At 41.8% G+C, this 18,823-nt stretch overlaps 1 protein-coding gene across 1 annotated transcript in view; it reads right to left on the reverse strand.

The window, feature by feature from the left end:
• lzts2a (leucine zipper, putative tumor suppressor 2a) overlaps nt 1-7,540 on the reverse strand; it is a 44,958-nt gene extending 37,418 nt beyond the window's left edge. Inside the window, exon 1 of the mRNA XM_040001055.1 lies at nt 7,228-7,540. The gene's annotated coding sequence lies outside the window, so the exon portion shown is untranslated. The remainder of the gene's footprint in view (nt 1-7,227) is intronic.
• Between the last annotated feature and the right edge of the window lie 11,283 nt (nt 7,541-18,823).

Genomic DNA, 18,823 nt, shown 5'->3' on the forward strand with positions numbered 1-18,823 from the left:
GAGAGATACAGTATGCAGCGATACTCTAGAGTCACGATGTAAACACTTTTCTCATGGTTAATAATTCCCAGCCCCCAGCCTCCTTCCCCTCTCCGCTTCCACAGACAAGCCAAACACAGTTTACCCAAGCTAGTCAGCTGATGCAGGAAAGGGGGAGGAGGGTGGGGCGCTGCATGGTACGCATTCTGCAGAGGGGTCATCTGGCAGATGCATCCTCTGGGCTGGCTTCACTCCGTCGAGCGCACAATGGGGAAGAAGGCTGACCAAGAGGGTGGAGGAAATCTAATCTATAAATCCAGCACATGTCCAAACAACTGGGTGTCAGGAGATCTTTGCTTATGTTATTAGCTCAGGGGTGTCGCACTGTAAGTTGTAAGCTGGAAAACTCACTGATTCAATTCGACTGAGGTTTGGCAGGGCTAAGAACAAATATGCAGTGTTTTCCTATCTAAAACTCCACACAGGCAGGCGCTGATGAGCTTTTATACTGGATCAATAACTCATGCTTTGTTTCCCTTGCTGGCACAAATCAGGTTTCCAATAAAGACAAATCAACCAACAGCTTAATCAATGACTTTCACGCTTAAGTGGAAGCAGGCCTCTGTTAGTCACGTTAGGAACTATGCAACCAACAGGCAATTTCTTGCCTAGCTAAAAGGAAAAAGAGTCTCCTGAATGAGTTTTCTCATAAAAACAAAGACTGCTACCATTAAGAACTAATTGTTGCAGCTGCAGGTCGTCACCTCTTAAAATCTTTTATCAGCCACCAGGCAACGAGCCTCAATTCTGGACCTAATACTCGTGTCATCCATCAATCTTGCGTTTGTGTGTGTGTGTGTGCGTGCGTGTGTGTGGTCTGCTGTTTCAGCACTGGCCATTTCGGTCCTCATACATCACCCTCCCGACAGCAGTGAAGTGATGCTTAGTGACATATGATGCCACTTTACCTTCTCTTCAGAAAAAGAGAGAAAGAGCTAGAGAAAGGCCTTGCTGTTCCCAGATAGATGAAAACCATTTCCATGTGCAATGACGACACTTTCCTAACGGGACGGCCAACGGATTTGTGCACTGCGAAGGTTGAGCACGTAATAACAGATTTTTGTTGCTCCAGACAAAAATCAGTGACTCTGAGAAGCTTCTCTACGGGATCTTTGGGGTGCTGTGAACAAATGCATAAGTGTTGAGCAAACACAGTTTGATTGGCCTACTAATGGATGTTTGGAGCACTTGGCAGACTTCAGCACTGCTGGTTCTAATGTGATCTGTGCCAGAGCTCTGCTCACTAATGTCCATTATACCATGACTTACTCCACCCTGCATTGATTCCGGCTCTTCTTACAGACTGCGAGGGCTTTCAGAGCCCATCTCCGCCTGCCATCTCAGTTATCAGATTGCAATGGCAATTTAATTGAACTGCAATCTACTTACGCAAAGAAAAAAAAGGGGGGAAAAGAACACATTATGAGTATCCTTTGGCACTGGAAAGGTTCTGTAAGAGTATGATAATTGACCTGCTGCATGCATGTTCATGGGCCATCTAATATATGCTTTTCTTTTGTAAAAAAAAAAAAAACTCAAAGGAGGTAATGGCAAGCTGAGGCTATGGGCTGTTTGACAATGAGAGAGCAGTAGTGGTCCAGTAGTCTGTGTGGCCACATGTGTCCCTGTGAGCTCGTACAGCTTCACATACAGAACTCCTGCACCATATTGCAGTTCACCTTTCGCTGACATCCCAAATTTACCTGTAAATTTATATTGTGGGAATTTAATTAAATCGCGGGTTTCTGCTACCTATTTTAATTTTTTAGATCTCAATTATTTTTGCAGTAAAATAAGTATTTTCTGCCTAAAAAATTAATAACTACACCCCATCGCTGATCCAGCCAATGGCTCATGGTGTTATTCGCACAATTAAGGCGCTTAATATGCAAAACTACCTGGTGGACTTGCTGAACACGTAAGGATGTGTCTCCAAAGTGTGTTTAAGAGTGTAAAAAGGGTTTATAAGAGCGTGGGTTTTACACCTATTGTGTGGAACTTAACCCCCGCGATAATCAAGGGAATACTGTAGCCATACCTTCAAACCTAATGGAGCCAAAGGTCGCTTTACTCATCCACTTCAGCTGAGAAAACAGTTGTCTTCTGTGTTTGTGAAGTGAGCTCTCCAACCTCCAAAAACTAATCTAGGTAATGTCATCAAGGTTATCTTGAACTAGTTTTAGACTTTGGTATCTACAAGAAAAAAGAGTTGCAAAGAGGCAAGGAGGAAGTAACTTTAGAGACATTTGATTCGCATTCTTTAACAAAAAGAAGTATAATACTAAATCTCTGGAGTACCATTTACCCCCATCTACCCTTGCCTCTCTCTGCAGATCTGACCTGATCTCCTGCAGCTTGATGGATAAGCCTGCTGCATGTATACATGACTTGATAAATGTGGGTTATTTCGAGTGTCACAGTCAGAAGAATCAAATCTGACTTTATTTTGCAGACCAACTGCGCCTCCTGTGTACCCATTTCCTTCCTTCTTTTGCTTTCCTCTGACGAGATGCAGCAGTGCGAGATTCAAAGATTTGAATCATTTAGTAAAGAGCTTCATAAACCCAAAATACCACCTGGATTTCTTGTCAGCATTACAGGGTCAGAAAGTCAAAAGGCCCAGCTTTCATTTTTCTAATGGGTTCAAAAAAAGCTTTGAAAGTATGCAACAGAAAGGATTCGGGAAAAAATGACGAGGCCCTTCTCACAACAGTGTTTACAGGAAACACTCAGCACGCGATTTCTGATCCAGTGCCACTTGTTGATAAGAATTCTGCTTGCCCATTACAACATTTCACAGTGCACTGCTACTGCAAGAATCCTTTTATTTTACTAAAGCCATCAGCAACTCAAGATTTCATGAAATAAAATTAAACTTAACTGTGAAAAGCCTGATTTCCTTTAATATTTAACAAGGAAATGATATAGATTTGCTGTAGTCAAGCTTCTTACAACAACTTCACTTCAGTAGCAGCAGAAAAATGTAGTCATCATTATGTGAACCAGAACTACCTCAAATGATGACTTGTGATGTTGATTTTATTCTGCAAGTTAAATACTGAATGTCAAAGTTAAAATGAATGTGACTTTCTTTCATTTCTTTCTTAGAGTCTGAAATGTGTAAAGCAATGATACGTCTGCAGGAAGCTTAGAAGTGTCTATAATCAGCCTTTAACAGTAGGGACATTACTAGTACATAGATTATTTTTAAATGCTAAACTCTGAAAGTTATCTGATGATCGATCACTGGAAATTACAATAGCAAACAGAGGAGGAATGATCTCATCCAGCATTCTCTTCTAAAAGACACAGGACTGCAAGCCGGGAAAAAGGCTTTTTAAAACCTTTCACGTATAAATGCTTCATTTAAAATTACTTCAGGAGTCTGCTGGCCTATGCTGAGCGATTCGCATGTAGATCCATAATGAGTCTGTCTAAATAACTAACCTGATCAACAGTATAACACCTCAAGTGACTTTAAAAATGAAAACTCCATGAAGATGCTGTAAAGTAAAGTCATTAGCGGTGCTGCAACATTTATGGTCCTGAATGGGGATTTTTTAAAAAGGAAAAGAAAGGTCACTGCAAACCCAGGCGGCTACTAATTACAGTCTCACACACAAGGGCAGTCTTTGTGCGCACGTGTGTGTGCGTGTGCGTGTGTGTGTGTCTGACTGACAGCTTGTCTCTCCCCTGCTGTGCTCCTGCTCATGTCCTGTTCTAATAGGCTGACAGCGAGGAACTGTGACGGAAATCTTAGTGACGCACTGCTAGAAAAATCACAGCTGAGGGGAAACTGAATCTTGGAACCAACATGCTCAAAAAAAAAGAAGCATATTAAACACTGAACTACTCCATAAAAATCAAACAGAGCTTCTCTCTGACATGCAATTGAAGACATGAAATGGAGGCACAGGAAAAGACAAAATATCAGATGGAGAAAAGGTATATGTTGAGCTCCTCTGAGTGCGTTTGACTCTGTCTGAGGAATTCAAGGCTCCTGTGGTGCTTCCACACAGAGAAGTTTACAAGTTAGAAAGTTAGAAAGAAAGACACTTCCTGTTTTCTTTCAAATGTACTTGCAGTGTTTGTTAAATAAGAGCAGCGTGAGATAGTTTGAGCTGCACGAGGCTTTTGCAGTCTGCATTACATCTAAATAGATAACAGTGCTGACACACTGTTTGCACACTTTTTAATAACATCACCATCATTATCATCATCACCACTGCAGAGCGATAGTCTTCTGGATCAGATTGTGCTGTATTTATACACCAAATTAGCCTTAACAATAAAACCAACCTAATACTTAATAGGCATCGATCAGTATTTCTGATCTGAGTTCCTGCCCCAAGTGGAGGAGTTCAAGTATCTCGGGGTCTTGTTCGCGAGTGATGGGAGAAGGGAGCCGGAGATCGACAGACGGATTGGGGCTGCGGCTGCAGTAATGCGGACGCTGCACCGGTCAGTCGTGGTGAAGAGGGAGCTGAGTGTAAAAGCGAAGCTCTCAATTTACCGGTCGATCTACGTCCCTACCCTCACCTATGGCCACGAGCTGTGGGTAGTGACCGAAGAACGAGATCGCGGATACAAGCGGCGGAAATGAGCTTCCTCCGAAGGGTGGCTGGCCTCTCCCTTAGAGATAGGGTGAGAAGTTCGGCCATCCGGGAGGGGCTCAGAGTAGAGCAGCTGCTGCTCCACATCGAAAGGAGCCAGCTGAGGTGGTTCGGGCATCTGGCAAGGATGCCCCCTGGGCGCCTCCTGGGCGAGGTGTTCCAGGCATGTCCCACCGGGAGGAGGCCCCAGGGCAGACCCAGGACACGCTGGAGAGATTATATCTCTCGGCTGGCCTGGGAACGCCTTGGTATTCCCCCGGACAAGCTGGAGGAGGTGGCTGGGGAGAGGGAGGTCTGGACCTCTTTGCTTAGGCTGCTACCCCCGCGACCCGACCTCGGATAAGCGGATGAAGATGGATGGATGGATGGACAGTATTTCTGACTGATCAGGGGCCATCGGGACCCCTGTGGTGTCTGGCACCTTCAGGTTTGGCAGGGCCTGTGTGTTAGATTAGATTAGATTAGATGAAACTTTATTAATCCCTCGGGTGGGTTCCTGTGGGAAATTCAGTACAAGGTTGTACATTCAGGGTTGTGGTGTGGCATCTTGTGGCTCAGTTATATTCTGGCTTTTTCACAGTTTATAAGGCTGGGGCTGTTTCTCGGGCTCACTGTTGTTGAACAAGGTATTTGTGAGGGATTCTGAGTCAACAACCACGTTTAGATTGGTAATGATTAATGTCCACATGAATGCCAGGAGCCAAACACTTCGCTTCACCTGCAAGTGGTTTTAATGTTGTGGGATAACGATGTTTGCTGCTTCACGAGGGATTCTCCTTTACATGTTATGTAAGTGTGTGTGTGTGTGTGTGTGTGTGTGTGTGTGTGTGTGTGTGTGTGTGTGTGTGTGTGTGTGTGTGTGTGTGTGTGAGCACGTTCATGTAAGTGTCACTTTCGGCTGAGATTATCTAATGGACAAATTAAGCTGCCAACGCCGGAGCGACATTTTGAACAGTGGGTTGCGTCTTTAATGTTTCATCGTCCTCGAGTGCTGGCAGATGTGCATCAGCTGTGATTGCGCCTCCAGCTGTGATCTAGTTTTTTTCACACTTAATTGTTAATGTAATAAAAAAAGATGGGAGGTCGCGTTATTCGACCGCAGAGGCAGAAGGATTTTCATAACCTTGTTAAAAAGGGAAAACGGGAGGAGGAAAGGAGACAAGGAAAATAATTTGAGGACAAGATGCTGTAAAAGCAACCATGACTTTGGTAATGTTATCACTTAGCTGCCTCACATTTCACCCCCTTAGGGTTTCACTTGCTGTGAAGGGGACATGTGATTTAAATGATCACAAGCATCCTCCCCTACCTGTCCCCCATCCACCTCTTTAGCTACTTCAATCCTAATGGCCTGACAGGTTGGTTATTACCTCCCACTGCTACCGAATCCCCCTCTCCCCCTTCTCTTTAGCTGTGTTATGTTGCAGTGACAGAGCAGTATGATATAGGTTCTCCCAAAGAGGGAGCATGATGCTTGAGCACATCATGGTGCTGTGATGCTACTAGTCTGTGCAGGAGAGGATGGAGTATGTGCGTGCCGAGCATTCACAAATTCACATTTGCAGCGTGCATGCATTCATTCATGCGTGGTTGTACTCGTGTTTGCATTCAGCTATAGTCGTACAGCTGTGACAACAGGACACCCAACACATCAATCATCTGTGAGGGTTCACCGCAGATGAGAAAGAGATGGAGAGAATCTCAGGCACGCTGCTTCTTCAGCATTTATATCTACTCCTGTGGGGATTATTTATGGTCCAATCAGACCCTGGGTGTTTCCAATTCAACTCAAACCCAATCCATAAATTAAAGTAGGCCTTGAGAGCATAAAACAAATGGCCATGAGAGCTCTCCCTCTCTCTTTGTCTGACCTTTCCTTTTCATCATTTTCACTTCATCCTCTCCCATCCACTTCTGTCTTTATAATACAAACAAAACTGGCTGCGCATTTTCAGAGAGGAAAACGGCCATAACAGGAAACGCGGTTTGCAGGAATAAGTGTGCATGTGTGCCATTTCCAAGGGGCAGCCCCCCTATTCACTGACACAGCTGGATGAAGATAACAGTAAAGCTTGTTCTCTTGTTTCTCTCTCTCTCTCGCACACGCACGCACACACACACACACACACACACACACACACACACACACACACACACACACACACACACACACACACACACACCAGCCCCTGAGGAAGAAAAACTGAGGAAACTCGTGTAAAGCAAATCACTGCATTCAAGTGGATTAACTGCACAAGTACTCAGATTAAACTATCAATAAATCAAATGATCATGCAGCTACACCGTAAGCCATACATATTCTAACCACGCAACTCAGCACAATCAAAGCACACTTTCACATAAATATCCACGCAGGTTTAAGCAAAATTCGTATTTTACGATAAAATTACAACTAAACTTCAACAACTACTTCTATTTCTATTTTTGCATGCGTGGACAAAGCATTTTGAGGGCGCTTGATAAAAGTCAAGAAGTCCTTAACCCTTCAGTTGAAATACAGCACAAAAACACAACACTCACTCAATCACTGTTGCACACTGCGTGATCTGCTCACCTTTAAAGATGTTATTTACAACCAACCCGTGCGGGGATATTTCCTTCAGCAGTGGGTATCTTGTGCGTCCCAAGCAGATACAACTTTTTCAGAGAGCACCAACACGCCAGAAAAAATCGACTCTGCCGTCCGTTCCCCGTAGTTACAGTCCGCTTCTTTTCCCAAAGCCGCGCAGTCCACGGCGGCTGTGATCTTCTGCTGATCCACGGCTGCTGCTCAGGTTGAAGGTGTTTGGTACTGTCACCGGCACAGCCCGATGTAGCGCTCTGCGAGGCGGGCTCACTCTGTGCTTCAGCGGGGGCTCGAGAAACGATCCACAACAGTAAAGGTTCAGGACAGGGACGGGGAAGGCAGGGGCTGTGAGAGGGGGGCCGCGACATCCGATGAAGCCATTCCTTGACGCTCGTGCCTTTGCGCCAGTGGGGTTGATATACGTATATAAAAGCCTCATTTAAAACTTGTAAACACTATCCACGTGCGAACTAGTTTTTTCAAGCTCAACGGAAGAAAAATCAACAGTTCAGAAAACTGCACATTTTTATTTTAGTGTTTGAAAGTAACTACTGAGCTTGTTGTTTTGCTAACTTGAATATTGTTCTAAATTATATAAATCACTTTAAAAGACATTCCTTAATAGAGTTTTATGTTTGTGTCTTATTATGCCATTGATTTGAGACAGAAAGTTTTATTAGCAGTTTTTCCATCATGCAAATGTGCATGTAAAATTCTGCAAAGACCAAAAGACTGTGTACATTTTGTCTTTATTGGACAGTTAATTGTTATTTTAAATTCCCTAATCTCTGTTAGTTGCACTGCTTAAGATGTCAGTGGTCTAATCAGCCACCAGTGCATGTAGGTATGCAGGTGATATCAAGACAAGTTCAAACCAAGCATCAGAATGGGGAAGAAGGTGATTTAAGGGAAGTGTGTGGGTATTTCAGAAACTGATGGTTTTCTGGGATATTTCTCATACAGCTGTCTCCAGTCCAGAGTTTATATATAATTGAATTGAGAAAATATTCAATGAGTGACAGTTCTCTGGAAGAAAATGCTTTGCTGAAATCAGAGGTCAGAGAATGACCAGACTGTTTCGAAGTGATTATAACCAAGGTATGTAGAAGAGCATCTTTCAACCCAAAACATGTAGCATGAAGCAGATAGGCTACTGCAGCAGAAGACCACATCTGGTGCCACTTATGCCAGCTAAGAACAGGAAACTGAAGCTACAGTTAGCATGGGCACATCAAGATTTGACAACAGAAGATTGGGAAAAACATTGCTTGGTCTGATGAGAAAAGAACATACATCAGTATCTTCTTAACTTAGGCTCACAGTGGGCTTTTGTGGAGCTGTGTGGAGGCAAGGCCCTGGACAAGGCTAACACAGAGAGAAACATACAACTGCATATTTCCACCTCCACACATAGGTCCAATTTAGGAAAAAACAGTTAACCTAACGTGCATGTCTTTGGACTGTGGTCAGAAAACTACTCAGGCACAGGGAGACCATACAACTCCACACACAAAGGCCCCTGCCAAGAGGGCCAAGAGGGCCAAGAGGTTGAAACCTGAAACCTTACTGTAAGGCAGTAACAAAAAAGTCAACAAATAAACTTAAAGAATGGCTTTAACATTAAAACAGATTACAAACCCACTTGTAACCTCGTGTCCAAGTAACTGATTATACTCTACAGTAATTTGCAAGTATTGTAACTATTCTCCTGTGATTTAAAGCGTGTTTAAAACTGTTTGGTGAGTTTTCTCTAAGATATACTTAGATAAATATGAAAATGTGCTTTATTTTGGAAAATCTTCCCATCTTCTTAGCATGTGACCATGCAGATATTGCTTCACAGTCTAAACAACTAATATTTACAGCATGTGATGGGCAATATATGAAACAAAAGAATATTAGCCATAAAAAATCATCAACAGTTGAAATACTACCTCTGAGCCAGCTTGTCTGCACTGAGCCCCCCACTTACTTACTTCTGTCCCCTCTTATGTCCTGGGAACACAATATAGGGTCTCCTCTTCTCATCACAATAGACTTCCACCTGCTTAATTCATCCATGAAACCGGAGCTGCAGGAAAGCCTGTCCTAATTTCTTAGACGTCGACATATGGGTCGGTTTCCACCAGATCTTAAGATGCAGAAATCAGTGCCAGTCAAAAGGAGCAGCTGTCAAGGTGTAATGTTATGTGATATACTGCAGGTAGCAGGGTCAGTTTACTTTAGTAGGGACATCTGGTCCACAGCATTAAAGGTTAAAGAAAGCAAGCATAATCCATTTCCCCCACACACAGTTGTCAAGAAAATAAGGAGCCTCTTATAATCATTAATGTAACAACCCTGAAGTGTGACCCTGGCTCTCTTAAACCCTCATTTACAGCTGATGCACTTATGAACTTATAAAATGCATTAAAATATTTGGTTATATGAGGTTGTCTGTGATTTTTCTTTTTGGGTTTTTTTTTGCTCCTTCCCTGAGTTGTTTTTTTTTTTTACTCAGTGTGATTAAATAACTCATTAAGGTGTGTGCATCTGCATCCATCCATCTGCAGGACGGGATTATATTAAAGCGCCGCTAAAAGTGTTTGTACAGCAAAAACCAAGGACCTGCAAACCTGAAACTTCCACCAATACTCAGACCCTAAAACCATATGTTGCACTGTAATAAGCAACTTAATATTTTTGCAATAACTTGGGGGAAAAAAGCAGGAAAACTCCTTAGCAGGGAGTTAATATTAATATATTTATTATTTTAATCAATTTAATTCATCTGCATCATTGCTAACATTTTCACCTTTAAAAATGTCAGTTCTTAGACCATTCACCACCCCAAAAATGATCAAGCACTATCTACAGACTTTTGCTTGTCTTAACTTGCTCAGTAGTTTTCTTTACGTCAGTTTATTTAAATGTTGCCAGCGATTCAGGACAAGCAGCAGAGCATTCATATTATGGACTAACTCACTATCACTTCGAGATATCAGCACATCCACTGGTGTGTGCTAAAAGTTGTCTTCACTGCAACATATGAACAGCGCTGGAAGTCAATTAACATCAATAACCCCGTAAGTCTTTGTTTCACTGGAACCAAAACCAGCACAGGCTTCCTTTGCATACTGGAAATCACATGTTTTAGATGCTGTTAAGATGGGTCAGTAAGTGTGCAGTGACATCCAGTAATTAGTGCTGTATGCAAAACATTTGCTTGATCAAACTTAAGCAAAGTATTTAAACTGTATGATTTGCATCTGGTTTTGCACGTTTGGTGTCACTTATGAGAAGGTGTGAGGAAAAAAAACATATCTCTAAAATCACTACGTCACCTTTTCTGTTGTAAATTGTGCCCGTGTCACATTTTCAGCATTCAGTGCTACCAAATTACCATGCTCTCATGGTTTACTTGGACCCCCAACCACTGCTTCTTGAGGCTGTAATTCTTCCCGATGTTTACTTCTCCACTCTAAAAGTGTGACCTGGAAAAATTCCTGGAATGCTTAATGCCATGGCCCTAAATACCTTATACTACTCAGATGCCAAAATGAGGAACTGCACTCCAGTCATCATAACTTCTTTTAAACGAGGGATAACGAATACAAATCACAGGGAAATTATATTTTTGAAAAACTCAAGGTTAGAAGAGATATGAAATGTCACTGTATTTCTGTTAAACAGAGGTTTAACTTCTGCACTCTGAAGCACACTAAAAGTGTTTAAAAAACGGCACAGAAACAACATATTTATTCAGTATTGTGATGACGGTTTAGTGTGAGGATGGTTTAAAATCTGAGATTTTATCTGTAGCTGGACTTGGCATGAATGGTTTTATTATTTATTTGTTTTGTTGTGATTGTGTATTTAAATCTTAGGTTACATATCTACTTTAGGATTAATTTTCCTTACACGTTGATTGTTGCATCGGGGTAGGTGTTATCAACACATTTTCCATTTTTTATGGGATTTCTCATGATTGTATTTTGTCATTTATGCTATCGTGGTTAAAATGAACTTTACTGAATGAAAAAGTGAAGACAAGAGCCTTCAATTTGTAGTTTATGAAGAAAATCTTTAAAAATAAAGTTCTTTATTAGATTGCATCTTCAACAGCATCAACCTGTGTCTTTGACGTCCAGCCAGCTCTCCTGCCAGAAGACAAAGAAATTGAGGACTCCCGTCACTGCTGAACTCCAGCTAACCTCTCTCCTCTGCGTACAACATACCAATTTATTTTCTGTTCCAATGCCAAGTACATAACCCCCACCTCTCCTGCTCATCTGTCTTCAGACTGTCAGGCACGTCTGTTTCTTTTCATCTGCTCAATACAACTTCTTACAACTGCCCATCATCATCTCAAACCTATACACATACCCTATTTACCACAACACTCCTTTTCTCAACCCCCTTTTTCCTTTAAATCATCTCCATGGTTCAGTTCAGCTTCAGGCTTCGGCAGTCTGCAATGCTAATATGATTTCTAGCTGAAATGAATCGTGCAAATGTGCTGTAGCCTCTCCTTTTCCCCAGTGGGTTCCCATTTAAGTCCACTTCATTTGACTGGAGTGGGTGGAGGGGTTTTTAAAATTTTATTTATGCTTTTTTTTTCTTTTTTTGAACTGCGGAGGATTACAGTGGACATTTTTCTAGGCTTGATGTTTGTGGGTGGAGTATCTCTTATTTTTCCAGCATCCAAAAAGCCCTGTTAGTTTATTGTCTCTTGCAGTATGCAAAGACTATGTGTGAGTGTGAATACGTGTGTGTGTGTGTCCTGCTGCAGCAGTGTGTTTCTGCAGATCTCTGTGTGCCCAAGAGTGTTTTCTAAAAAAAGTCCTTGCCCTCGGCAGGCAGCGAGGTTTGTACACGACAAGACTGTTTATTTCATAATAACAGCGAGGAGGTTGCTGCCTGTGCAAAGACAGAAAGAAGTCCCGCTCGTGCTATTGTTCTCATGCTTTTGACAAAAACTGCTTTAAGCATGCTTGTAGGGAATCTGGTGGGTCCACCACATCCATGTTTGTGTCCAGACTGAAAGAAAAAGGCAGATTTGGCTCGTATATTCATGTTTTCCAGATGATTGTTGACTGGTCAAGACTGAAGTGATCCACACCCTCACTGTGAAGAGCATCACATTTTGTTTTTCAAATTGAAATTAATGTTGCTGTGCTTGGTCTCCAGAGGATAAATCCTAATAGGTTTAAATGAAGCTCCACCAAAGGAGAACAGATGTTCTTGATTCTTTTTTTTTTTTTTTAAAGAATGGGCCTTTTGGGCGGTGGCTACACATAGTGTAAGGTCAACTTTCCACAGAGCACAGGCCTGTTATATCTGGCCCTCTGAAAAAGGAAAGGAGGGGGCACAAGCCAGTGTAAATTGACTGGTAATTACATTGCCCCTTTCTACTCAGATGAACACATAAAGTCTTTCTACTAGAAGTCTTATTCACCTAAAATCCTACACACATGCATACACCGCTTTTATCAATGCCTAAGTGTGTTTTCATCCATACACACACTCACTCTCCAATGGATACATTGTGGGAAACTCAAGGTTCAGTAACTTTCCCAAGAATACTTCAGCTTGTGGACTGAAATGGATCAAACAACCAAGCTAGTGTGTTCCTTGTGCTGGCCCAAAGTCGAGATTTAAGGGGAGATTTGCATTGGAAGCTCCAAGTAAAATTTCTGCCCAGTCAATATGTGGATCCAAATAATTCCATACTGGACTGGTTGAGGCCTGGGTGGAGGTGAATGATCTGCTGTCACGACAAATGATCGGAACAGCTAAAAGGAGAAGAAAAAAAAGAAATAAAAAAACTCATAAAAAACATTGAACTTTCTGTGTAGGAAAAAGTCAAGAGTCAGTCTCAGTACTAATTAGAAAATGTTACATCCTAATGCACTAAACTAAGATGGTAAACAGGATGAACTGTCACAGTTTCAATAACAGCATTAATGTGAAAACAGCCATGATAATCATACAGGAAAAATCTGAAAGCCCCATCGAACATCAACACATAGCATAAACCCAGAAAAGTAGCAGCCTGGTGGGGTTTTTGTGAACAGAGAAAGCTGGAGTGGAGTTAGACTGAAACATGCTGCTGGCATACCGTTTGACTTAAACCAAAAGCATGACTGTAGACTCCAAAATCATGTCTTGTTAAGACTAACTGTATGCTTAAGTGGACATTAAGCACTTTTAAACAATGATTAACTGTATGTTTAGCTGCTAATGTTGCAGTGTGTAGAAATGTCACAAGAACATCAGATATTAATAGCTATATATGTGTGATTAATATGGCTACAGATTCAGTGATCAGTTTTGACTTGATGCAGGATTTGAACCTCACTCTCCCGGGTGAAATGGCTGCACTTAAATGAGAGAATGGCCAACATCACCCAGCACAAGCTAGATTTTCTTAAGCCTAAAGACAGAGGAGGCAGTACACTTGAAATCCCTTCTTTCTAGTGATTGATGACAATATGCTGAAAATGATATTATGGATTTTTTGAGGTTTTTTGGGTGTCACAGGCAAGTAATCCACACAAACTCAAGTTTCTACACAAACTGCCAAAAACGTGTTTGCGTCTAATTGTTCTGCAGCTGTAGGTGTTCTGTAATATATGCTGTGTACATGCTGTGTGACTCAAGTATACATGTGCCTCCACAGCATCGCTTATACTGTGAGAACAGGCACAGGGCTCCCAGAGGGGGGGCTCTGACAAACGACTCTACTGGCACAATTTAGCAAAAGAGCTTCATAAAATAGATTAATGGAGAACTCCTCGCTGCCATGCCAAAGCAGAAATACTACACTGCGGGTCTTTGTTTCTACTGTGCTTTAGTCTGTCTGTAGTTGTCTGTGTGAAGCCTGGATCATATGACTCACATGCTCTGTCCCTTCAGGGTCTTCATCCACCACCAGACACCTGACCAAAGCTCGACCCTCAGCTGCAAGATGACTCAGAGATACGAAAGAGCTCCCAGCTAAAATTATTCCCATGAACCTGGGAACGTTCCTCACGTGCATTTCTGTTTGCTTCCGTTTCAACATAAAGTGCCGTTTACTTGTCCAACCTTTGAGTTTAATGACTCATGAATAGTTTATGCCTCATTTGCCAAGTGGATGAATTTTAGCTGTTCAATAAACAATGAGGCTCAAAGTGCATCCAAGATGAATCTGCCAAACAAAAAGAGAGACAGCGTGGGAATTTGAATGATGCCATTATCTTTGTTTTTGGCCACTGAAGAATTCATCAAGACCTATGACATCTCTGTCACGTTCCCAATTAGACTCTCCTGCACGGCTGGCACTCTGCTGAGGTTTATTTACATATTTCTATAATGGTCAAATCAGGAGAGTGCAGTATAGCATGAAACACTCCCTCGAATTCCTGCTCTGGTCTGAGTCTGAAAGCTCATCCAATATTGAACTCTTTGTCTACAAGACGAATCAGTGTGGCTGGGAAGCAAAGAACTGGGGCAGAAAACAGCTTCATCTCTGTTTTGATACCACTGTCTGTTCGGAGCCTCTCATCTCTTTGCTGTCAAGGTTGGTGTTGTAAACCAGTATGACAGCTCAGATTCTGTCTAATTCTATGAAATGCTGCAGTCAGGGTTTTGGCAGGGCCAGCTCGCTCAGACCAGGCTCTGAAGATGATTATTTAATACCACTATTCTGCTATTCAGTACGCTCATTAGAAGCATGTCTGCGCAACAAAAAAATCCCACATTGATAATTTATTCACTCAGCAGCAACCACTTAGATGTTCCCTTTATTCACCATCCTGATGCACTTTCATGCATTTCAATTGCTGCCCCATAAGCTCATCCATCTCCCTCTGCACTGGCACTGAACTCTGACCTCAACAAACCCCCAGTCTATACAAATAAGATATAATTATCACAAATATACATTAATAAAGTCCAGTCTCAAAATCCATCTGTTTTTTAAATGGCTATTTCTGGAGTAGCTTGAATTTCTAAAGATCTGTTTTGCAGTTCAGTGGTGCATTTTTGTGGTCGACTAACCATAAATGATGTGAAATAATGCTGACGTTCAAGGGCAGCTATGGTACAGAGGGGTCTGGAAGTAGAGGAGAATCTTAGGGCTGGCTGTCATTGTTGTGCATAAGAATCAACACGACAATATTTGCTTTGTAAGCAGTAACATCTTTAGACTGAAGTGCGATGCAGGTTTGATTTAAGCAGTGGTTTAAATGCCACAATCTAAGACTGAGAGATGGTGCACGACTCGGACTGCAATAAAGTAGTGTTCTCCCAGAGAGTGCACAGCCTCACAGATCAATGAACTAACTTTTTCATTTTTAATGTAATGCTCCATCAGAATTCTCCCCTTTTCTGCATCTCCTTGCGATGTGAACACACTGTAGACACTAATCACAGCGGAGCAGATTTCCACTCAGAAAGATTAAAGCTAACTACCTCCAGTAGCTAACACTTCTTCTCAGCCTCAACCTCTAAATTCAGGATTTTATTTTCCCCCACTGAGCCAAAAATGGGATGCCAAGAGCAATCCTCCCTGGATTATTTAAACAGCCACTTCAAAGGGGAGCAATTATAATCCTGCATTATTGATATGGGAAAACCAGTGAGTAAATGTCATAGTAACTAGAAAAAGAAGTGCCACAGACACGTGAGAACATGCAGAGTGTGAGCAAAGGAGAAGTGCTTTTAGGTTTGAGGTTTAAATTCTTCGATAAGAATTTAAGTTAATCAAATAGATATTTAAGTCTCACACAACATCTTCCTAATCTGAATGCAAATTTTATTCTCCTTCCACACTTGCATACATGCATTTCATCTTCATAGATACATAAAACTGCATTATCTAAACTGCAGTCCATCGCTGAGGGAGATCCAGCCTTCTTTGTTTACACATCACATACATGGCAGACACATAGCCCTAACCTTCCTTATGGAGTCTTCATAAATGTCACCGGTGTCACGAGTACTCCAACATAAGCGTAGATGCATGCACCCACAATGACATCCATGAGTGCTTGCTGCAGAAATCAGCTCATGCACAATAACTGTAGTTAGTGTATAGTAGTGAAATAATGTTGTGCTCACACAGTAAGCGTTCTGACCCAGATTAGAGCATGCATACGTGTGTCTGTATTAGTAGTTAGTAGTAAGGCTGCGAGTGAATTAGGATGCACGTGTCCCAGAAAACAGAGTGCAGATGGTTATTTTAGTCAGGCGAAGGCTGCAGGCCGCGCACTGTCATGTTGTGTAAATCCGGTGGCAGGAAAATGGTCTATCCCTCCAGGTTAATGATGAGATAGCTGCACATTTGGGGAAATGATGAATGAGAAGAGTGGTGAAGAAAACTAAAATTATGTAACGGTCAGCCGAGCAGTTGCGATTTTAGATCCTGCGAGCCTTGCAATAGGTTTCTGCTCATTGCCATCAGCACTTCATGAATAATTACATTTCTTGCCTCAGTGACCTTAGTGGATTCAAAGTTTACTGACCTTTAAAATGTCTGAGCAAGAACCAAAAGCATTTATCTTCAGACTTTTACAGGAAGAGTGCCTGTTCACAAAAGTGGATGTGTTGAAGGTTGATGATGCATTGATGGCGGGTGACTTATTGCTTCCTGCCACTAACCCGAGAACAGCTTCCAGCATGTTTCAAAGAGGGTCAAGGACTTTGCAGCAGAAACACTTTACTCTTAAATTATCTACACACCTTCACAAAATGTGCCTAGAAAAAACAAAACTTTGTCTCGTGACTATTTGTCCGTGCAAACAGATGTGTGTCTGGGTGAAAAACAGAATGTGGCGCCTTAGTTTCAAACAGCAGCTGTGGAAATGTTTGTGTTGGCTGTGGTGATATAAACAGTGTGACAGTTCCCAGACACTCTGGAGATGTGGATGAACACACAGATATCCATCTATAGTGTCATCCCATATGCTACAGTATGTCAGAATGGGAGCCATAAATGTTGTTGCAGGATCCTTGAACTCTGAGGAGCATCTTGTGAGTCATACACGGTTTCTTTGTCACTGTAGACAGAGCTGTGTGTTTATGTGTGTTTGTGTGTGTCATTCCTACATTTCAGCTGGCACACCTATTCTTCATCAGTTCATTTACTTGCAGCATATAAGAATCAGCTCATTCCTTCACTCCCTGGCCAAACCTGCTAAAGGATTTAATGTCATGCCTGAATCTTTGATTTAGTGTTCTGTGTTTTTAGTCTATCGAGTTCTGTTTATTATTAAATATCTTCAGTTTGATTCTATCATGGTTCCTCGGTCGTTGACTCAGTGTTTTGAGTTTGTTATTCTTTGTCCTCAGTCAAGAGTTTTCTCATTTATAATTTCCAAGGCTCTTGTAATTATGTTTGGATTATGTGCTGGAGTTGTAGGTCTTTGGTTATTATTGAATCTCGGAGCTTTTGTTCATGTCTATTCTCAGTGAGCACTCTGCTTTGGATTATTTGTAGTCTGCTACTTTTTCTTATTTTGCCAGCTCTTCGTGTCGTGTTCTTTGTCTTCGGCTTTGCATCCTTTTGTCTCATTGGTTTTCCTTTTGAGTTTGATGTTTTTTTCAATTCTGGCCCCAGCGAAGTTTTGTTTTTATAATTTGTCCCTGTATGCTCCAGCAGCGAAGTTGCCTTTAAGTTTATGTTGTGTCAGGAGTCCTGCATATTGGGTCCTGCCTGCCACACAGCGTATCGTAACAGATTCTTAATTTGCTTATTCTTTACATTATCACCGTTTCCTTCTCTGTCAATTCCCCCAATGTTTAGTTCTGTCTCAGGTTCCCTGTTAGCTATTGTGCGTCATTTCCCGTTTCATTTTGGCATCATTTGCCTCTTGTGTATTTTTGGTTTCCATCCCTCATCTCATTTCCCTGATTTAGTTTAGATGTGTTAAGCTCCACAGCTGTGTCTCATTGCCCTTTAGCCCTTTGTGTTTCTGTGTATTAAAGCCTCTGTTTGCCTTAGTTCTTTGTTGCATCATATTGTAGTTTTGTGTTAGGTTCCCAGCCTTTTTAAGACTTTGTTTTTTCCCCCTGTAATTATCCTCATGTGCTCCTTGTTGGTTCTCAGCTTTCTTGTGGATACTTCACAGTGGGATTTTCATGGGCTTTGTGTTTTGGACTCTTTCATCGCTTATAATAAAAGTTTGTTCTTATTTGATATCTGCCTGAGAGTCTGCATTTAGGTTTTCATTCACACACACACAGCATTACCTGCACTTATCTACCTGCCTGCCCACTTCCCACCACTCTGCTACCTGGAAATGACTGACCTGTTCATGCCCCCCACCACCTGTAAATACAACACAAACAACTATGTATGAAAGACTAATTCCTGCACAAATTCCAAGTCTTCCTCATGCCAAACCCTAACCTCTCCAGTAGGTGTCCCATCCAGTTTCTGGAAGAGAGAAGCCAGCTGTTATCACGTACCTTCAAATTCAAATTCAAATTCAAATTTTATTTGTCACACACACACAACCATACACAGTATGACATGGGGGTGAAATGCTTGTAGCTGTACAATGCCCGACCATTAAATGACAGAAGAAACGTTTTACAATATTTACAATTTACAGGTTAC

Source organism: Simochromis diagramma, unplaced genomic scaffold (genome assembly GCF_900408965.1).
Source record: "Simochromis diagramma unplaced genomic scaffold, fSimDia1.1 OVJJ01000421.1, whole genome shotgun sequence".
In the NCBI taxonomy this organism is placed as follows: Eukaryota; Metazoa; Chordata; class Actinopteri; order Cichliformes; family Cichlidae; genus Simochromis; species Simochromis diagramma.